The sequence below is a fragment of the Athene cunicularia genome (genome assembly GCF_003259725.1).
Source record: "Athene cunicularia isolate RWA chromosome Z unlocalized genomic scaffold, athCun1 chrZ_part1, whole genome shotgun sequence".
NCBI classification, from domain to species: domain Eukaryota; kingdom Metazoa; phylum Chordata; class Aves; order Strigiformes; family Strigidae; genus Athene; species Athene cunicularia.
In genome coordinates, this window is record NW_020799142.1 from 3,322,525 (window position 1) to 3,336,564 (window position 14,040).

Below are 14,040 nucleotides of genomic sequence, written 5' to 3' on the forward strand. Positions count from 1 at the left end.
ACAAAATGACTCACAGGGGAATTAAACCTCCAGAAACAAGGCTGTTTTGACAGTCTGCTAAGGCACTTAACTCTAGCAGCTGTCGGTGCCGTCAGCGATGCAACTGATTGCATAACTGTGGGAAAGTAAATCTAGATATAGCTGTAAACCTGTGGTAGTCTAGTCCTAAACTAAGCCTTGCTGTCCAGTGGTTTTGTTGTAGAAAGTTGGATAGTCAATGGTCAGTGAGTGGATGGCTCCAGAGAATTTTATTATGAGCTTAAAACACGCTGAAATATCAAGCTAAGAAGTGCAGCTTTTGGGAAGAGAAGTGCTGAAAGGAGAAACCATGGCACAAAGAGCTTTCTGGGTTCTTATATTTGTTAATTGGAATATTGAGATGAATTGAAGACTCAAGAAAAACCTCCTGAGAATACACAAAAAAAAAATCCTGCTCAGCACTTTCATCTTGAGGATGTGTCTTGGAAGAAGGAAATCCCTATCGCTGTGACTTCTTTAAAGTTTCAGGATCTGTTTTAAGTTGTGTAAGGCAAATTTCCCAATAATACAATTATCTGTCTGGACAGATTCATAGGTTTAACTTTGGACACGTGCAATATGAATTTGAAACAGTGCTGTGCAAACAGGATACTCTTTCTTTGTATAAAACATCAGCTGTTGGGTCACATCTCTTCCTCTGGAATCAGCAGCTGGAAAATATTAGATGAGTCATAAGGAGTTGAGAGCTTTGAAAAGCAGCACGCACCAAGTGACATACAAGGTGAAGTCTTTAAACCACAACTTAAAACACCAAACTGGAATCTTCAGAGCAGTAATAGGGTTAAGATTCTCTGAAATGTTACAAATTGATAAATGGGATCAAGCTAACATGCTCAGGCAATATCAGAGAGAGCATGGTAGAAATGAGTGTACAAAGAGCATGAGCACCCTTCTGACTTTTTTTTTTTTTTTTTTTTTTTTTTTTTTTTTAAGTAGCACTGATTTTGCAGTTACACTGCTTCCTGAGATAATTTGCACCAGCCTACACAGCACTTTGAGCTCTGTCCATATCCTGACAGACAGATGGTAGCTCAGAGCAATGGATTCACTTAGAAAATGGTTTGGATGAATAGGTGTAGGCAGCCGGGATTCTCAGTATGCTAGTAGGTTACTTGAGGATTTTAGGCTATGTTTACATAGCAGTTAAACCATAAATGCAGGATGTATTTTCTTCTTTATTCTGCACCGTAGGTAGACAGTACTTGAGTATCCAAATATTGAACTCTTTTTTTCAAGAGGATGCAAACTATAGCGTGTCTGCTCTGTTTTACCATGTTCCCCTACTTAGCCTCAAGACTAGAGATATGGGGTCTAACTGTGGAAGCCATTGTGTGAATGCTGCCAGGGTAGAGTCCATGCCAAGATCATGAAGCCCAAGCTGGGCTAAGCAGACACAGCTGAGGCATCAAGGTGTGCCCCTGCTTTCACATAACTGGACAAGGGTCTCATCTCCTGCTACATCTTTTGCCAGTGGGGCTGCCAGTCTGCCTCTTTTACTGCAGCCCCCACTCACAAAATATGTGAGGAGAAAAACTGTCGATGACTGTCCTCTAAAGTCAAGTCTGATTTCTCTGTGTTTTCAACAAGGTATTTCAGAGCTCTAAATCTGAAAATATCTGTTGCAAATTGGGGTGTAATACTCATGTTTTGTCTCTGCAGAACTTGCATCTCTTGAGCTGTAGCTAAGAAAGGCACAACTTCTGAATTTCCTATTTCCCCTGAAGTGATTGCTACATTGTTTCCATTTTTTTTTTTTCTCCTGATCTTTCCTTTCTCTTGACTAGCATGTTGAGTTACCTACCTTTTCATTGCTGTAGCAGTAAAGCCCATGTAAATTGCTGTACCTCTGTCTTTTACTGCACCAAAACTCAAATGAAAACCATGATTTGAGGGATGACAAAAAGGGGTCTTGTGCCTTAGGGCATGGAGTCAGTCTGCAGCATGAGTAAAAGGTGAGTGGGAAATGCAACTCCTGTGGATGGTTTTGGAAATGTATAGGGCCACACTGCGTTTGCCAGGGAAGTTTTTAGGAAGCCATAAAACCCCCAGAAATTTCTAATTCTAGTCTATCATTACTTCATGATAGGATCATCTGGTTTTCAGTATATTTGGCAACGTTTTCTGAAAGATCTCAGAAGATGAACATCAGTAGCCTCTCCCTTAGCACCTTACTTGAGCACATTCTTATCCTTCCACCTTTGAAAGTCTTTTCCAGATTTCTAGGTATTACTTCAACCTCTTTGATGACATTGATGACTATCTCACTCTACCCCCACCAAGAGCGGTTCATTAACTTCACTTCATAATAAACCAATCCATTTCTTTCAGTCACTCCTCAGCATCCACATTCTCTGTTGTCCACAATGCACTTCCTGCATTTCCCTGGACTCTTGCCACTGGGACCCATCTTCTCTGAGCTGGGGTGACCAAGCAGGATGTCTTATTCCAGTTGTAGCCTTGCCAATGCTGAGTGGTGCTAAGCTATTACCTCACTTGGCTTGCTGGTTATACTTGAGGTTATTCCAGTATCATGTTTGTTGGTTTTGTTTTGGGTTTTTTGTTTGTTTGTTTGTTTGGGGTTTTTTGGTTTTTTGGTTGGTTGGTTGGTTGGTTGGTTTTTGTTTTTTTCCTGAGACACATCTGGGCTCCTTTCCATTTCATTTAAATTTGCTTTTTGAGTTTGAATTGCTTATCTGGAATATTGATTTTTTTTCTTTTTCTTTTGTAATATGGTATTACAGCTTTAATAGTGGTAATTTAACCGGTATCTATTTAATTGGAGTCTGGCATTAAAGTAATATTGATTTAAAACTCTTACCGGGTTTTTTGCATAGATTTTATATGCAAGCAGACAGAATTTAGCTAACTTCCACTGAATAAACATGAATATGAATCAGTTTTTTAACCATCTCCTGAGGATATTGTTGGCAGAATAAACTCCAAGATATAAGGGTTAATGTTTTCTTCATTTGCTAATTAACAATGCAGGTTTTTAGTACTGGAATTTAACTGATAACACATGCTGTTCTGCCCTACTTTTAAAATAAAATGTGATACTTGGTGGTACCAATAGCTAGTTTCTAATTAGTGATTTTATCTGCATTGCTTAAAATGCTTTGTGAAAAACAGGTTTCCTATTTTTCATTCATATTTTGCAGAAATCATCTTTGGTTTTTTGTTTGATTTGCTGAAACACAAAGATTGATTTGCCAGACACTCCATGATATGTAAGGTTTGCAGTTAGAACCACCTCCTGAATCAACCTGCTTGACCATAATGCTTTAAAAATATTCTCACTAGCCTTTCTATTGCACAAATAATTATTTAATGAGAGGGTTAAAAAGGCAGTTCATCATGTACTGCACCAGCTGACTGTGAGACACATTCACTTGCTTTTTTTTTCCAATTGTTTTTGAGCTATGGGAAGCCTCCCCATCAACCTGAGAAGCACTGACCTGCTCCATTCCCCACCCTTGTCCTGCTACCACCTCTCTAGATCAGCTTTTATGCTGCTGATTCTCAAATCCTGCTCAAGGTCTCTTTGTGCCATAGACAAAACTAAACGTTGCCATCCCAAGGATGACAACAGTATAACTTCTTTCACCTTTGCTCTTGTGTAGGAGTTATGATGTGGCTGCATCAAGCATACAGCTGGGAGAAATACCAGCCTCCTCCCCCAGCTCCCCAACCCCAAATCCTGATGTAAAGATGCAAAGCACACTGCTCAGCCCAATCCCTTGTATGCACAAGGGCATATATCATATGTACACCAGACAGGAGCAAACCTGTGATGCATGCAGCTAATGTCTCAGAGAGTCAAACTGTACAGTTTCTTCAAAACATGTCTAATAATGATTCATGGAGTGTTACAGGAAAGACATGCATGAAATCCTAGGGGCATTCCTTAAAATAGCCATTACCACTGTTTTTTAGATATAGTCACTCTGTAACTTTTTTCTCTTATTTTTTCAGTCTTATGAAGCTGATGCTACATAGGTGCCACAGCCACTATTGCTGATGCAAAAGAGTATGTCACCTTTGCCTATTTAGAAAGCCTCTATTTATCATAATGTATATGAAATAATCTCCAGCAAATTTCAGTTTCTAGAATGTTAGCATATTAAAAGTTGGTCTATACAGCAGGGAGTCCTTCATGTTTATTATTAACAGAAAGATCTGTTGTATTCAAGAATGACTTTTCAGTTTTTGAGGTTCGATCAAAGATGCCAATCCACAAATTCTTATATCTTTATTAAAATGTGGCACATTGCTGTGAAGATTAAAAATCTGTGTGTAAAGTCAGGTGATCATTATTTCAGTAGCTCCCAAGTTCCAAAGGAGTGTGCAATAAGATTGGAATTTAATCACCTTTCATATCTCTTTTAGAAATGGTTCACTTACTTCCCAAAGCCAGTGGACCACATTACAAAAGTAAGATCAATTAATCAACTAATCATTGCTCCAATTCTATTAACTGTTTCTTATCATTTACATATATATATAGGTGTGTATATGATGTCTATATGTATAAATGTATAATATAGATAGATAAAATTGCTTTATAACCAGAGAGTTAGCTCTAGCGCAAATCACTGCTGTCTTTTGTGTTTCCTATGGGGAGGTTGGTAGCCATTTGGATCAGGTGCCACATGTGTGTGGTCAAGTTTTCTGTGATACAAGCAAAGCCGTCAAACCAAACACAATCCCTGTGTAACTTCACTCGGTGGGATAGGCAGTCAGGGTACTGTATGGAATTGTATTTGTTTGGTCTCATGACTGGAAAACTGCAGGAGCAGAGCTACATCTGGTATTAAATGGTTGGTCACTGCTTGTGTTTTAATAAAATGCTGGTCTATCTGTTTTTGATGCTAAAATGAAACCAATTATGTTCTAAAACTTAGAAAAGTGGATATTACTTTTTTTTCCCTTAACAAAAGTATTTTTAAAAGGAGAACTGTATCAAAATTCTTTTAAACTATATTACACATGCTAGGAAAATGGCCCTTTAATTCAGTTTATCAGAGATGAAAAATGAAATATATTTGCCATGCACAGCCCCACAGTCCCCTGCTGGGATTACTAAAAATGCAATCAAATCTTACGTCTCACCCATCCACTCAGCAGTCTTGAAAATAAAGTACATGACTACCAGTGTCCAGCAGCCATCATTTCCCAGATCTAGGTCTGGCATTTAGGTTATCTTAATAGCTATTGTTTAACAGACAACAAAAGGAATCAAATTTTACATCACCAGATATTCCCCAAAAACCCCTCAGAAGTCACGTAAATAATAGGTGCAAACAAACAGAAAAGGAGCCCTCCCCTTATTGTAATAAGGAAACAGATACTTCACAGCTACCCTTAGAGCTTGCATATTTATTGAACAAATCCTACTAAAATAGCTAAAATACATTGGGTACTTGTAGTGCGTTATTAAAGATCACATTGTTACAAAAGCCTGCATTTTCAGCAGTACACAACTGCAACTATACATAAATGCCACAACTGCTGAATATTACTTCTTGCTCTATATACAGCACAGTAGATGTATCTAATCTATTGGAAAATAAAATGTACAAGAAAAGGGATACAGAAGGTGGAGAAGGGAAAGAAATCTAGAGGTGCAGTGCATGCATTGGTATTTAACAGTCAGAAGCTGAAACAGTTCAGAACAAGGCCTGCCCTGTAAAAGGAAGAGCTAAAAGACAGAGTTATAAAAAAATTAAGGTGGGCTTTCAGACTGTGTCTAACACAACAACACTCCATGAGTAGATGATACTGTTTAGTTTTGTGGTTTGTGTTGTTTCGTATTGATAGTAGTCCAGGAGCAAGAACAAAAATGTAAAGTCCACATGCTGACTGTACCGTGGAAATGTACTCTTTCCCCTTTAGGACTTCTCCTCCCAGAAATTTGCTGTGTTTTTTTTACTATATCCCCTATTTTATGGTTTTGAAGAGAAAAAAAAAAAAAAAAAAAAAAGACAAAAATCAAGAGATTTTGAGAGGTTGGTGGAAAATTATTGCTCGTCTTTCTCCATTAGGTGGATAGGAGTCAGAAAGGAGATTTTATGTAAATTACAGTTTTGTGATTGCTCCCACTATAACTGCATGTTTGTGAGTGGACCCTGATAGGGAACCAGTTCCTCACTTGTACACTATAAGTAGTTACTCACTTACAGCACTGAATAAGAAAGCCACACTGAAGACACAAGTAAACAAGTCAGTCCAGTCTAAAGAACAACATTCAGAAAAACAAAGTACCAACACCTTCTCAGAACATGGAAATAAAAAATAACTCCATCAGAGCTACCTTGCCAAGGAGCATATTTAAAGTCCAAAATAGCACCATTCATCAGTGTCTCAAATCCCGTGGCAGCATCACGATCACTTACCACAAGGAAACCATGAATTTCTTACTACTTCTATACATCAAAAGAGTACATGGATAAAATAGAGAGATATACAGACGATGAAAATAAACTACTAGGCTTGTTACATCTAAATGAAAAAAAGGGGGACTCTCAGCCTCTGCAAAAAGCAGTTCAGGATGGTGGAAATGGAGAGAGAAGTTTACCGGTTGCATGCGAGCAGTGGAGTTTGAGTAGTGGAAGACATTGCTGTGGTAGAACCAGGCCTGAGGGCCCACCTGTAATGTTTGTAAACATGGATTCACAGTGTGAAATTCTGAGTGCTTTCGCTTGAGTCAGAATGTTAAAAACTAGGTTTTATGGTACAAGTTTGTCCCCTGTTATTCTCTAAAGCAAGGCTCAGAGTCCCATAGTTTCTTCTTACACTTGATGATTTACACAGAAACAATTCCCAATATATGACACCATGACCTCATCAAACCCATACACCATATGTAATACAAATGGAGAAATTATGACTAAAAATAGTAGAGGTAATTGACTTTGGTGAAATGGTGTCCATAGCCATTTACTGGAACCAGGCATGTCCCTTCTGCCTCACTTTTCTTCTTGCGATTTACTTTCTTTGAGATGGGGAGACTTCCCTGTGGAGAGGAAAAAACAGTATTAGCTGTGCTTCTGTGAAGTCTGTTTGGTGGGGTCCTCCCTCCTCCTATCCTAAGGTTTCCATAGTTCCCTAGCTTTAGTTCAGAAGTAAACATCTACTAAACATGGCTTAATCAACTATAAATAATGCCACAGAGAGCAAAGGATTGTTTACAAATCAGGCAAGGTCTGCAGCATCTGAGGAAAACTCTTCACTTGGGGATGAATGAGTGTGCCCCAGCAGTCAAAATGCAAAAGAGCCAACTGTCCACTGCTGAACTGGGAATTTGGACATTTGTTGCAGCTGGGGAGACCCCAACCATCTTCCCAACAAAGTTACAAGGGAAGTTATAAGGGAAGAAACTATGGAGTGACAACCCTTTCTGCAGCTCACCATCAGTTGTACATCCTTACACTATTCCTCAAAATTATTTTTCTCACTCCTGACAAAGCCATTTCTGTGCCCTTCATAATAGATGGGACAGCTCAGGTCTCAAACTGCACCTGCAGGTGCTGTGTGTGCAATTTTTCTGACTTACAAACATGGCTGAAAATGAACAATTACCTGTTTTGCACACTTGAAGCACAGAAGACAGACACACTGTCTCAGTGTCATGAATGCAACAGTCATGGCTACAAATAGACAGACGTCACCAAGCCCTTTTGAAAATAAAGTACCAACCTGGGTAACCAAAAAACCCTAATGTTAATGGTATTATCTACCAAGAAATTAATTTGTTTGCTTGGGTTTTTTTTAAATTCTAAGCTCCGTTTCATGGCTCCGCTTGTCTTCCCACATAAAAGTGCATCTTCGTTATGAAAGATCATCTTATTACTGAGAACCTGTTATAGCTTAGACCTCTCATCTTGTAAACACTTTACAGCTTAAGCAGCTAGCATACTCCAAGAAGTGACTTTCCTATAGTACTTCATTGAAAAGAGCACTCTAAAGACACTGTAGTGTGTTACTTGTCTCTAGACAAGTAAGGAGATGGTATGCCCTATTAGCCAGCTGCCTCAGATAGGTTTTTGTTATCCATACTTAACCATTCACTGGTTGAAGTCTATGCTCATTCAGCAAAGCATTTAAATACATTTTAGTTTAAGCCTCCAAATGAAGCCTAAAGGCTAAGCACTTCCTCAAAGTCCTTTGCTGATGCTATGTCACTATGGGACTTAAACAAAAAGAATTTGTTTAGCTAATAATATATTGTAAGTTACGGAAAAATTGTGCTTTTTGTGTTTAAGAGCTCAGAATTATAAAGGAGTTTTATTACTTATGACATGCTTGTCATATAAGCAGAATGCTTTTAGTTTGTTTAAGAAATTGAAGTTATCTTCTCCAAGATCAGTCTTTCTGATGTGAAAGTTGTAAATTTCTGAAGTAGGAATTAAACACACAGCAGGTTTACAACTACCAAGAAAGTGCAATTTTCAGCAATTTTCCTTTCCTAGCTCCTCAAAGCAATAATTTTCACTGGAATGTCCATATCTGCTACATTTACTTGTGCTAAGAATAAAGCCACACCATGGCTCTCCCACTGTCTTTATCACAGTCTACAGGATAAATTCTGCTTTCAGGTAGATGAACTTTCCCCAGGGTTCTGCACTGCACACTGTCAGGAGCAGTTTTCAGGCAGAACACAAAGATCCTTTCCTAGGGGCAAATGGTGCCCTCTCCCATTGGGGCATCAAAAAGTGGAGAAACTGAACAGACTTCCGTCAGTACTGACATGGAACGGCTGTGCAAGGAGTAGGAGTAGAAACATACCTTGCAAGAGACAGTTTCAGAATGAAAACATAACATTTACATTTTAGTGACTGCACAAACATGTTTCCTCAGATGAATCTAGAAAATTCTATCCTTGTGATAGTGTTTTGGCTTTTTTATTGACTAAATTTGCTACTTGTGTATCATTACAGGATATGAGAAGAAAACTAGAAACTTACACATGCAAACAGGCACACCACACAGACCAAAGGTCTAGGCAAATTTCCAAAAGCATTGTGTTGGGCAGTTCCTTTTCAGCTGTAAAAACAATCTCAGTCCTGAAATTCTGCCATACAATCATAAGATAAAAAGTCCCATATGGCCCTTCTAGGTCTGGAAATAAATTGTCTTTAAGAAATGTGTTCCTGTATATTTGTTGGTAATACGAGTTTCAAAAAATCTACTAATTTTACTTTACTCTTTTAGTAGTTCAAGCTGTTCAGCACTGAATACAAAAAATTTACTACTTTCTGCAGTCTTTGTCAGCTATTTACCCTGATTAATTTTATAGGACAGATGAAAAAAAATAGATTCCAAAGACACTCAGTTTCTGTTAAGGCTGATACTCTGCTAGAAGCTGGATTGTGTGCAGCTAATATTCACATTGCTTTTGAAGATCAATTGTGAAATAAAATTTGGAGCTAGTTCTAAAAACTGGTCCTTGTAAGCATATGCCAAATGTCTTTTGAAGAGTGACATAAAGGCTAGAAAAAATACATTGTATTTTAAAAGCAGGAATCCAATCACTTTAAAGGAAAAAAGTATACTATTTTTTGACTACTTGGGAATCAATTATCCCTTTTGATAAACTTTAAACTAGGTACAACATAAAACAATGGCAATTCACAAATGTAATATAATGCACCATTGTTACTAACTATGCTGCACATAGTTCACAGCTTCATTCTTGTGTTTCAGGAGCAACTTTGTTTACTCATGAATGGCAACTTACTAAAAGCTCCTAACTTAAAATTCTGAATAAAAACCATCTAGTTAACACACAGCTGATTCATAAATTTAGCAAATTCATTTAATATAAGTATGACCATATATAGCACATTCACCATAATTTGGCATTGCTATCAGCCTATTCAGCAGAACTTTTGAAATACTGTGTTAAGAATGGCAGTACTGCCATATACGTTAATTTAAAGTTTGGCATGCTAACACATAAGTCTGGAAATAGCATACTGCAAATAGCCCAGATATAAATTTTAGAAGCTCCTTTATAAAGTGTTGAAAACAGAGTGTTATCCAGATGGAATAGCAGAGTTTTATTAACAGGGACTAGAGCCTAGACAATAATTGAAACTTAATCAAAACAACTGATTGCCCATGTGCTCTCTCCTTTACTTACCTAACATTTTTTTTGACAGATTTTGAGTCAGTAATGAAAGGGAATATGAAAACAAAAAAATGTATTGTGTGGTTCTAAGTAACTGTTACATTTTCCTACTAAAAATTCATATCCAGTTTCACATTTATAAAACCAGCAATGGTAAGAGAACAAAATTTGACGGATCGTGTCTGACAAGCCACATCTTCTGCATTTATGTTGGGGTCCTTCTTGTCAAACTCAGATGAAAACTGCCGTGCTTTGTATGCTTGTTACTCAAGCCAGATAAAGCACAAGCAGAAAACCTAACAAATGAAAAATAGAAAAACCACTGTCTCCTTCCTTCTCTGGCTTTATCATTGACTCTTTCACCTGCATTGCTAGGAGAGAATTGCCAGAACCAAGCATTCAAAACTCAGACATTGAGCTTGTAAAATCATGAGACAGGCTTAAGAATTATGAGCTCTTGAAAATTAGTATGTTTTCCTTCTGGTAAGTAGCCAGCAAGAGTCCATGTTTTCTGCAATTCTGAAAGCTAAAAACATCCATTTAAAATGAAAACTGAAATCCTTAGTTAACTGCCTGGCTCAAGGAGCCAAGGCTTTAAGAAAAACAGAATACCATGAGACTCGTGATAAAATCATAAGAGCTGGCTACTCTCTTGAAGCAGTCATAAAATAAAATCCATTGAATTTTCCATGAGGTTTTTTGTTTTGTTTTTCAGAAAACTTCCATCTTCGTAAACTGTTTATTAGATAAAAGAAATTATATAAATAACTTTACCTTTGGAAATCCCCCATCCCCTTGGCTGGTTGGAAAGATTTTCTGGCTTACCCAAATCATGAACATTGGTTGATAAACCTGTAGTGACATAAATATAGACAATTTTTTACTAACAAAGAAAGATTCATTAAATGCAATCAAATGGTGTTCATGTGACAGACCACATTACTAAAACCAAGAGACTAACATCAGCTGAGCTCGGCCCAGAGGTCTAGTTGTGTTTTACACTCAGTACATATTTTCGAGCACCCATGACAACAAGATCAGTCTCTAGAGTATTTCAACTATATTGTTTATGGCAATCTGCATTCAACAGGTTTTTTAAAGACATCACAGGATGGATTTTTTTTTAAATCTCTAAGAAATTCTGTATAAGAGGATGTCCGTACTGATAAACCTGCTGCGGATACTGAGACCACAGGCCCCTTTTCTTCTGTCAGAAGTCACTGGTAAAGAGTATTTAATGAGGTTTATTACCTTTGCTGATGACTGCAGGAAACAAGGGCACACATCTTTGATAATCCTTTTACAATGAACTGTGAACTAGAATTTACTACATTCTAAGATCATTGACACAGCTATAATTCTGAGTTAGCATCCTATCTTTTGGACATTAAAGTAATTCAAATACATGATAAAAGGTATAGACAAAACAGCTGACATCAGGATTTAATGGTTCCTTAACCATTATTGGCCTATGACTGCTATAGGAAAATTTTCCTATGGAAAATGGTAAGATCCAAAGCCAGCCACTGACTACAGTGGGAAGCTAGATGAATAAACGCCAGGCTAATACACCTCAGTTAGGGTGAATCTGAGCTGGAAACCTCCCATGCTTCAGTTCCTCAACTTCAGGATGAAGATCAGAGCATTTCTTCATCTCAGTCTTACTAAATGCTGAAGTGGTCAGGTACAAGTTGCATATGATGCTAAAGATCTTAAATTTATATTCCTGACGGGTCTGCCTCCTGGGTGTTTGTTTGGGGTTTTGTGAACTGAACTCCTTCTGCACAATGCCTGAATGTCAAACTGTCAATATTTTGAACTGAACATTATAAATTACACCATTCAAATCTGTTTGCACTTTGGCAATCTAAACTTGCCTTGTCACTTAAATTTCTGGCGGACCAGCTTTACTCACCTGCTTACCATTATATTTATATTGAAATCTGAGTAATGTTTTAATCTCTGGGGCATTGCATGTTGGCTATTAGTTGTCATAACTGGACTAGATGTATCTTGGAGAAATTATCAGATTACGTGAATCATCTTTCCAAGAGAAAATCCTGGACTCTACTATAAAGCAGGAAACAGGAGGGAAATTTAAAACCCAGAGCCTAAGGGAGCTGCTGCTCTGATACATTCTCCCACAATTTTCCACAGCATGAACCACAGTGCTTTCTACTGATTAAAGCATCAGATTTTATTTCATATTTTACTGTGTGATCTCAGACAAGCCAGTTAAGCTCTCTGGGTACAGCTAACGTAGAATAACAGCACAGAGCACTCTGTGAATTCAGTTAATGTTCACATTGAATATTTGAGACACTTGAATAAAAGATACCAAGATAAAAGATACCTGAGCTCTCATGTTGCTGTTTATAATCCCCAATTACCCATCCTGCAAATATGCCTTGGTTTTATTCTGCAGTTATATTTTTTGTATGAAAACTCATAGTGGGGAACCAGAATAGCAGTTCAGCTCTACCATAGGATATGCATGCTCAAATCAGCAAAGTATACAAAAATGTGTATTTTCCTATAGAGGAAAGAAATAAGCATCAGAATACAGTATTATTGATTATTATGAACATGATCTTCTATATTTTCCATGGAGTCTGAGTTGTATTCAGGTTAGCCTATAAGCCTTGTCATTCCTATTAGTAACTCAATAGGAATAAAATAAGCACCTGTAGTCAAATGACAAAGAAAGGATCCTCAACTTAAATCTGTAAGAACCTAGAGAGACTGCAGTTTGAGAGTGGATTTTGGGAATGGAGCAGTAGGAAAAAGGTGTAAATATACACGCAACTATGCTCCAGGATTATAAGAACAAACCAAACCAAAAACCCACCAAACACCACCACCACCAAAAAACCCTACACAACCCCCCAGCCACCTTTCACAGTAATTTTCTATGGAGAAAAATATCAGTAACGTCCTATTTTATTAATATCTCTTCAAAAACAACTACTGTGGCAAAGAATCACATGGACCTATGCACATGCAGTTACTGTTCTGTTCTAACTGTACTGAACTGCCTGAATAGGCAGCCAAAGGACTTTTGAAGTATCTGCCTTGTGAGCAATGCTGAAAGGCTGCAGAATTATGGCATGGATCCTGGCTAAGTGGAGCAAGATTCTGGGATGGACAAAAGCTGCTGGTGTAGAAAATTCCACTTAGGACTTACTCTAAATCAAGATTTTTTTTTTTAAAAAAAAAAGGGCACCCAGAGGTTTGGTTTTGGTTTTTTTTTCTCATGTGGACCACAACTGAATTCCTGTTGATCATCAAGTCTCATTCAAGATCTGGAAGTGTTGAGTTCAACTGCAGTTTGGATTTCCAAACTACAAGCTTAATGAAAAGGACCAGATGCTTTGAGTACATCAGCAACCTCATTTTGAGAAGTTTCAGATAACTTCTTTATCATATAGATGAACTGGGTGAGGAGGGAGATGAAATCAAAAAGTAAATGATGACAAGGACTCTAGAAATACCTAATTCTGAAAAAAAGCTGACCATCTCTAATAATTCTGCACTAGCCTACCTAGGAAAAAAGAAAAATAAAAGAAAAAATAGAAGCTTTACTATATGGATTAGCAGTCTAACAGCAGACATATAATATAAGGCTATGTGCTGCGGAACACAGGAGTAAAATGGTAGAAGTACACGCTGAAGAGAAGGGGAAAAGGGACATGCTCTTCCCTTCCACAGCACCACAACTATACTTGTGCAGTTGTGAGGACTGAGGGTCCTGTGTGTCTGTAGTGCCTACAACAGAAGGGGGAGAGGCTATTCTCCTACCACTCTATGGAGGGTGAGCTGCATAGCTGCTGCTCATTTCTCTATCTATATTTCTTTGAAGTAGTTCAAGGATT

At 37.8% G+C, this 14,040-nt stretch overlaps 1 long non-coding RNA gene across 1 annotated transcript in view; it reads right to left on the reverse strand.

Annotated features, from left to right (window-relative positions):
* Positions 1-5,395: 5,395 nt before the first annotated feature.
* LOC113489559 overlaps positions 5,396-14,040 on the reverse strand; it is a 22,080-nt gene continuing 13,435 nt past the window's right edge. The window contains exons 3-4 of the long non-coding RNA XR_003400053.1: positions 10,943-11,020; positions 5,396-7,051 (exon numbers count right to left, since the gene is read on the reverse strand). This is a non-coding gene — a long non-coding RNA (uncharacterized LOC113489559). The remainder of the gene's footprint in view (positions 7,052-10,942; positions 11,021-14,040) is intronic.